The sequence below is a fragment of the Fukomys damarensis genome, unplaced genomic scaffold, assembly GCF_012274545.1.
Source record: "Fukomys damarensis isolate Sample0158 unplaced genomic scaffold, DMR_v1.0_HiC HiC_scaffold_16, whole genome shotgun sequence".
NCBI lineage: Eukaryota > Metazoa > Chordata > Mammalia > Rodentia > Bathyergidae > Fukomys > Fukomys damarensis.
The window spans coordinates 26,745,748-26,752,474 of record NW_022900928.1 but is presented as its reverse complement, the minus strand read 5'-3'; the positions used below and the strand labels follow the sequence as shown (position 1 = coordinate 26,752,474).

At 39.7% G+C, this 6,727-nt stretch overlaps 1 pseudogene; it reads right to left on the bottom strand.

Annotated features, from left to right (window-relative positions):
- Positions 1-435: 435 nt before the first annotated feature.
- On the bottom strand, positions 436-5,486 carry LOC109117385 (annotated as a pseudogene).
- Between the last annotated feature and the right edge of the window lie 1,241 nt (positions 5,487-6,727).

Sequence of the window (6,727 nt, the reverse complement as noted above, 5' to 3'; positions counted from 1 at the left end):
ACCATTTTCATTCTTAGTTGCATGGATTTGAGTCTTTCCTATTTTTATAAGACTGGCTAAAGGTTTGCCTATTTTGTTTAATCTTTTTCTTATTTTATTGCCTTTTTATTAGAACAGGATGGACAGCTTACAAAGTTTTGTGCTAGTAGTTTTTGCAAAGCAGTAATTTTGTGATGATACTTTTCATCTAATTGGAAATTGATAATATTAGTTTTATTGTGTGAGGATGTATGTAGTTTCATGAACACTTTAATGCAAATTTCAGTATGTTACTCCTACTGGCTTAGATGAATTAGGATGAGTGCTTTTCTTTTCAACTTTGTACTTATCTTGTGTACAGCTGATTCCCCCAGTGTCCTAAGACAGGCAATCATCCTGTTGTCCAGGGAATGGGGTGCACAATTCCTTTTGACAATGATGAAAAGCCAGGCTACTTCAGTGAAAATTGACCCATAATTTTGTTTTACCATGTTTCTAACGTGCAAGTTTTCCTTTTTATTAGTTTCAGGCTTGGAAAAGATATCCTTAAACACTTTGTCTTCATTCTCTTTGGTTATGTAAACCCATTTTGTTTCACAGTCTAATAATTTTCTTCTGCTGCTTTTTACATTAAAAACGAATGGCTGAAATGTCTAACTAAGAAGCCATGTATTCCATCTTTGATCAAAACTGGTAGGTTAGAGACAGAATTATATTAATTCTTAAAATAATATATTTAACACTATTAATCTCATCCTCATAGGTTTTTCCTTTTCTCAAAGCAGGGCAGAAGTTAAAGAAAAGTCGGCCATTACATGTTTTGAATCTTTCAGGAAGATGCCAGTTCTGAATTATTTCTTTATCAGAAGTCACATGATGATTCAGAGCTTTGAGAGTCCATATACTATTAGCAAGAACATGTCTATATCCTTTTTTTAAGGCTTTGTGGGCAATGAAACATGGTGAGAGTAACGAGTGTTAGACAGGCAGATAATGCACATAAATTTTTCAACTTTGCAAACCCATTGTCATGAAGATAGAGGAGTTTTAGAGTCTTTAATCCATTCCAAAATTCAGTATCTGGGAGACTCTTTATCTGATTTCCATGGAAATCAAATTTGATTAATGCAAGTTTTATGCAACTTTGAAGTTGATGTATATCTATAATAAAATTATTTCAGAAAATGCATACTCTAAGATAGATAAAAGATTGAAAAATTTCCATAGATTTTAAATGAAGGCCACTGAACTTTCTAAAAACAAAATCTTTTTGATCTTGTATTATATTTTCATTTTAGTGACTCCATTCTTTATGTTTGGTTAGTTCTTCGATGATTGTTTCATGAAACACCAGGTCAATTGGGCTTCAAGGTCTTAAGAGCTGGGAAAGAGTGGCCCAGACCTGGCACAGTCCCACAAATCACTAGGTGTCATCTGCTCTCCAGACTATTGCCAAGGCAACGCAGCAAGGATGGGGCTCACTATGTCACATATTTTATTTAATCTTTCAAAGAATGAACTCTTTAATTCATTTATTCTTTGTATTGTTTTCTTAGACCCTATTGCATTAATTTCTGCTCCAATCTTTAAAATTTCCTCCCTTATACATGTTTTGGGTTTAACTTGCTCTTCTTTTCTAGAAGTTTGAGGTTTGGGTTATTTATTTGAGCTCTTTCTGTTTTCTGGAACATTTCCAGGACATTTCGGTTAGACCTTGCAAAAAGTTGGTGCTATAAAATCCTGTAAATGTTTCTGGGGAGAAAAGGTGTCCAGGATGATAGAGCAAATGTAGGAAAATGTTAACAATTGGTGCAAGTAGATGTTTATGGCACTATGCCTTTTTCATAGATTTGAAGTTTTGAAAAGGCAAGATTTATGGGGCCAGGGATTTAGCTCAGTGGTTCCACAGTCTGCCTCACAAGCAGAAGGTTTCGAGTTCAATCCCCAGTACAAAAGAAACAAACAAACAAAAAGACAAGTTATAAAATCATGTCTATGATGTAAACCAAGGGACACTAAACAAAGAAGCAAACTCTCTGTGGTAAGATTAGGTAACCCTAACCCCCTTGAATATTTCACCAAAACAATATAAAAAACATGATCTATAAATGGAAAGTATTAGCTGAACTCCATCAAAACGAGGAATTTCTGCCTTTAGAAAGACATTGTTAGACAAGTCATCAACTGGGAGAAACTATTGAAAATCGCATAGCTAAAAAAGATTTGTATCCCAAAAAATTCTCAAAATTAAAAAATAATAAAATAATTCATCCAAACAAAATGAGTGAACACCAGGTGTAGTGGCGCGCACCTGAAATCCCAGCACTCCAGAGACTGAGGCAAACTTGAGGCCAGCCTGAGTTACACAATGAGTTCAAAACCAGTCTGGACTACATAGTGAGGCTTGGTCTCAAAACAAACAAACAAACAAACAAACAAACAAACAAACAAATGAAAACATCACCAAGATATGTGGCTAGCAGATAAACACATAAAATGATACTTAAACACACTTAGCTATTGGGGAGACTAAAATTAAAACAATAATGAGATACCACGATTTGTAAAAATGGCTAAAAATTAAAAAGACTAACCATACCAAGTATTGCTGAGGATGTGGAGTAACTAGAATTCTCATGTACTGCTAGTAGGAATATAAAGTGGTACAACTACTGTGGAAAAAAGTTTTGGAGTTTCTTTAAAAAACTGAGCATTAGCCTACATTATAGGGCCAGGGATTTAGCTCAGTGGTTCTACTGCCTGCTTCACAAACTCAAGGTCCCAAGTTCAATCCTTGGTACTGAAAAAAAAAAAAAAAAAAAAGAGAGAGAGAGAAGAATCAATAGCCTACCTTATAACTTGTCCTTTCTACTTCTAGGTATTTACTTGAGATACAGCATATGTCCAAAAGCACTGGATGAAAGAATAAACAAATGATGATGCATATATACAGTGGTATACTACTTAGCAAAATGGAGTGAACTGTTGGACATCTTCCAAAATTATGGCATGGGGAAGTCTGCAGACCCATCAGATACTCTCCCAATGGAACTATAACTATTTAAATCATATGTATATAATTTTATATCTATACTAATATTGATACAGATATAGGTACCCTGGAAATTGTCCTAAGGGCATGTAGTAAATGAAGGAACATTTACTCAAGAAAATCTAAATCTCAGTAGAACAGTAAGAGACTGTGGTATCTGAGTCACATTTTACTCCTTTCCTGCCCCCACTCCCCATCCAGCTCAGCACAATAGAAATTCTATTCCAGACAGAAACACAGGAATCCTTTTTCTCCCAGCTGCCAGTCAAAGGCTTTGGCATCATCCCAGGAGGGGCAGGCTTCCTGCATTTCTTATCCTCTTAACTCTCTTTTGCTGGGACAGTTGATTAGCCACATGGAAGATTATGTAGCTGGGTGCTTCCTTCAGACAATATAAAAAACAACTCAAACTGAATCAAATACCTAAATATAAGAGCTAAAATACTCAGCCATAAAGAATGAGAAATTAAAGTCATTCATAGAAAAATGGATACATATTAGGGATATACTCCTAAGTGAAATAGATAAGTCACGCATGTGTATATACCGAATAGTTTCTCTGCTGTGAATGAACTATAATAGTATTTAAGATCCTAATGAGATCATTGACTATGTGAAATGGGAAGAAAAGGGCTAAAGGTGTAGGGAAAGTGGGAAGGATAGGGGAAAGGTAATAAGGGAAAAGAAAAAAATATGATGAAATGGAAATAAAATGTTTGTAAATGGGGAGGGGTGGAGGGGGTGAAGGAAGGGCATCGACAAGGGGAAAGAAATGAGAACCAAGACCTGTCATGTAAAGGTACAAGATCCCAATAATGAATGTAATTGTACGGTATACCTAAAATGTACCAATAAACTCAATAAAAGAAAAAAAAGAACTAAAATCATAAAACTTTTTGGGTACAGGAGTATGTGCCTATAATCCCAGATATTCAGCAAGCTGAGGCAGAAGGATCAAAAGTTCAAGCCCAGCCTGGGCAACTTAGCTGGATGGTCTCAAAATAAAATTTTAAAAAGAGCTTGGAGTATAGCTCAGTGGTACAGCATTTGCCTACCTTGTGCAAGGACCTAGGTACTGCTAAAAGAAAAAACAACAAAGGAAACTGGAAGAAATATTAATGTGCATAATACCGTGTAGAACTATTGTTATTTAGGATTGTGACTGTGGTTATGTAGGCAAAAATCTTAGGAGCTGCATGCGCAGGTATTAAGGGTCATTAAGTGTCAGATCTGCAACTTACTTTTAAAAGGTACAATTATTTTCTTCAATGAGAGAGTTTGATAAAGAAAATAACACAAAATATTAATTATTAAATCTAAGGGCTGGGGATTTAGCTCAATGGTTCTGCCGCCTGCCTCGCAAGCGCAAGGTCTTGAGTTCAATCACCAGTACCAAAAAAGTAAAAAAAAAGAAAAAAGAAAATTATTAAATTTAGCAGAACACATGGATGCTCATTTTCTCACTGTATACTTTTGAATTTGAATATTTTGTTACTAAAAATCCTTTTTTATAAACAACCCCCCTGCTGCACATACAGTGAAGCCTCTCTGGGCTCAGGAAAGGTAGACAGAGAGACCTTAAGCTGGAGGTGGGCAATATGATGGCACCAAGATCTTGAGCCTTTGCTCCCCTTGAGAAGAAATATACCAAAGGGGGTGGGGAGGGCAGTTTACCTAGCATCAATCCATGCTATCGAGGTGTGAGTGAGTGGCTTTATATGCATTTTCTCCCTGAATTCTCACTACATTCCCTCGAGGCAAGCATTATTATTATCCTGGTTTTATAGCTGAGGAACCTGAGAATAAGAAAATAGCGGCCTAGAGATCCTTCCCCAGGTCCAAGGGCTGTGCCTGTGTTCCCTGAAGCCTGGGAGATCATAGGATGCTGTCCCCTAAGATCAATGTGAGCTGCCTGACTTAGCCCACTTGGAGGAATCAAGAGCCCCACTGGAAAGGCAGACAAAGGGGATGGGATTGAAGTTGGAAGCCAGATTCTGTATCTGCTAGGACATAGAGGAGCAAAGCAGAAGACAGGAGTGGGGAAGGAGAACTGCAGAGAAGCAGTTGGCCACTAGTACCCAGAGCTGTGACTTTTCTGTCCTCATATCCTGGTACTTTCTCTTCATCCTAGTAACTGTCAATCTTTTTATTTTCTTTTTAAAGTCTAAAGATCATTTATTGAAGAGCAATTCATTTCTGGCATAGAAATCCTCCATTTTTATTAGTGCATACTGGTTATACAGAATAATGGATTTAATTTTGGCATAACATACTTTAATCTTTTTTCCCCTATCACCTCCCTTTACCTCTTTTCCCCCTAGTTTCACACATCTTGGGGGTTTTCAATGTGTATAATATATTATTACCATAATTATGTCCCCTATTACCCTTGCACCTCCTTTTTCTCCTCCTTACACTCATAACTTCTTATACTTATACTCACTCGTTCCTCCATGCCTTTCCATAACTTTCCAAGCCCAGAGTTCCCCCTGCCCACAGGAAAATCATTACCATTCTCCAAGAACCAATTCTGAGTCCTTGGCTGCAAGTTCAAATGCACACTCCCCTCCCCTATCAAGTCTTAATGGATTGTCTGAGGGTTCCCATGGCCTGTATAGGACCTGGCCCAGAAATGAGAATTGTTAATGATGCTGATTCTTCCCTTCCACGGTCCCGCAGGCTGAGACACCCTCCTCTGCCCTGAGCTTTCTGCGGTCACAGCATCTCATCACGAGTGGCTACTCTCTGTGGCCATTCCCTCCTCATGTCTGAAAGCCCTCTTTATTCCCAGCGCCTAGCTCAGAGCTGCGTGGAGTTCCCTTAGAGAGTGAAGGTCGGCGTCGGAATCACCAGCAGGACTCAAGCAAGTTCTATCAGTTGGGCCCCAGGTGGCGCTGTCCACCCAGGGAAAGTTTGGTTGATCCGTTCCAAAGTCTCTGGTGCTCAATCAGGTAGAGGGTCAAAGCCCCCAAATCCAGAGCTGCTTCTCCTGACCCCATTAAGTGCATCCATCCCTGGCTTAAAATCTCAGGATGTCAGGACTGGATCAACAGAGGGGATCCTACAACCCCCGAATGCAGAGGGAAGCATACCAGGCGACAGAGCTGAACCCAGAGAGCCCACAGTCTCTTGAGATGGAGGGCAAGCAGCCACCTAAGAATCAGTCATTTCTTCCAGATGGCCACAGGATGGGACAGTCCCTTTCACTCTCAGAATCTAAAGCCTGCTGCCATCTGTTGGCAGCAGAATTGAAACACCTAGCCAGGGTACTAGGTTCTGGACCCGATCTGGTCCTAGTGTGCTGCTGTGGCCTGTGTCCATTCCCCTATTTTTCAGAGACCCTGAGTGTGAAATGACATCTGGACTAAGCTTTGAGCTGCTGGGTGGGAGAGTTTGGGTGTGGGGCCAGTTGGCATGTTGGCCAAGAACAGGCTGCTCTGGGAGTTGCCAGAAGGGAAACATTTTCCGGGAGCCGGAAGGGCTGGCAGAGCCCAGGGCCAGACGGAGGGACCACAATGGACCCTTGTGTGGAAGTTTTGCTTGGACTCACCCTCAAGCCCAGCCTCCAGGCTGGAATAGGGCTTTCTTTCTGATCTTCAGCCAGACCCAACTCTTGAACAACCCAGGCCCAGAAACAGGAGTGTGAGATGGGTTCACTGCTCAGCCCAGGATGATGCTCACAGGCAGGTTGCCTGA